A 1,945-nucleotide genomic window follows, 5' to 3' on the forward strand; every position below is an offset into this window, starting at 1 on the left:
GCCACCCACCCCACCATCCCTGCTGCCATTCCACATGCATACAATGGAATAGTACGCAGCTGCTTAAAAAGGAATGGGGCCCTCCTTCATTACCTTATATGGAAAGATGGAGGCGCTCCCTCTGGATGGGCTAATGGACACCCAGGGACGGTGGATGAGCACAGTTTTCTCGGCTCACCTCTTCCCCGTGGGTGGGCAGGCACTGCAGGCTAATGCCTATCATGTGGGCTGGGCACCAAGACCCTGATGGCTCCAACCCCCAGATGAAGCCCCTCTCCTCCTACCACACCATCCCCTACAAATAAACCATGGACACAGTACACTTCTGCTGGGGAAAAACTCCTCAACTCAATTCGCTGCCAAGCCAGGCGAGTGCTCCAACTCGACAGAATTATCAGCACTGAGCTAACAGTGACAGATGAACCGAGAGGCGAGTGGGGACAGCAAGCAAACAGATCTATTTCCCAGCTCCGAGATTCCATCTGGGCTTCCCCCAACAAAAGACGAATTTCTCTGCGGAGGTGTCCACGGGCCCTTGTGTTGGAGTCAATTTTCTTCCCCTCGGCCTTTTCGCCCGAGATCTCATCCAAGAGGCCACAGGAGGATGAGGGGAAGAAAGAGTCTGAAAAACGCAGCTCTTTGGTGAAAAGAGATGGGCTGTCTGGGGGGTGAATGGAAAACAGTCAACTTCAATACAAGGGGAAATTCTTCTTTCACCAGGCATTCTGTCTTAGGAGCCTTCCCAGCCAATCTTGCGCTCCCCCCCCCCCCCCGACCCCGCCAGCCGTCTAGGGATTGGAAGAGCTTGTGTGGGGTCTGCAGGTCCTGCTGGGGAAGGGCTCCCGAGATGATAACCCGGGAAGGCTCTCAAGTCAGTGGCCCGTGGTCGCCGCCGGGCCAGGTGGTGCCCACGCACGTGCAGCCGTGGATGCTGGTGACGCCTGGAGCCATCTCTCTGAGCGGCAGGGAGGGCCAGCGCCAGAGGTTTCCTGGCACCCCCCCATTCCCGGGCACCCCGTGAGAGCCACTAAGTGATTTCACAGCTCCCTGCCTGGCCGGCCCCATCCATCAAATGGGACGGGGAGGACACCCTCCCTTACAAAGCGGGAGTTGCTCTAAATGTCATTGTTCTTGTGTCTTGATAGGGAGCGTTGCGGTAGGCTAGACACCTGCAAGGCGAGCACTGGGTCAAAGGGCATTTCATTAAACATTTTGACAGATACTCAAAGCCCTCCCAGTTTTCACCCCTGTGTCAGGCAACTTCTCCTGTGTAACAACCTTGAAATTTCAGCTGCATGAAACAACAAACATTTATTTTCTGGCTTGCTCGTCTGCAGTGCAACCGGGGTGTGGGGCTGGCATGGCTGGGTGGAGCAGGCTGTGTCTCCCATCCTCCTGGGGCCAGCAGCTCCCCGGGGAATGTGATTCTCACGGCAGAAGAGGGACAAGCGGAAACATTCAAGGCTTCTTAAGGCCCAAGCTCAGACCTGGCCACCGTGACTCCCACCCCCATCTCACCAGGCAAAGCAAGTGCTGTGGCCAAGCCTGACATTGGGATGGAGGAGGGGAGGAGAAAAGGCTTACTGAGCCATAATCCGGCCTACCCCACTCTCTGTCCCGTGTGTGTCTGCTTAGGCTCACACTGGTGCACAGGGAGGTACGGACGAGAATGCCCACCACACATAGTTGATGTGATTGAAACCTAGAGGAAAAACTCAGATATCCATCAACAGGGAGGGGTTAACTAAACTACACTACACATAATGCAGAGGGTACTATGTGGCAGTGACTAAGGAATGGGGCCAATCTCCATTAACAGACATAGAAAGATTCCCCAGATCACAGAACAAGTGATCATGAACAGTAGGATTCTTTTGTGGGGGAAGAACATCCCACGGGTGTGTGTGTGTGTGTGTGTGTGTGTGTGTGTGTGTGTGTGTGTGTG

This window comes from Callorhinus ursinus, unplaced genomic scaffold, assembly GCF_003265705.2.
Source record: "Callorhinus ursinus isolate GAN/ISIS: 27379988/994484 unplaced genomic scaffold, GSC_fseal_2.0 scaffold15, whole genome shotgun sequence".
Classification (NCBI taxonomy): Eukaryota; Metazoa; Chordata; class Mammalia; order Carnivora; family Otariidae; genus Callorhinus; species Callorhinus ursinus.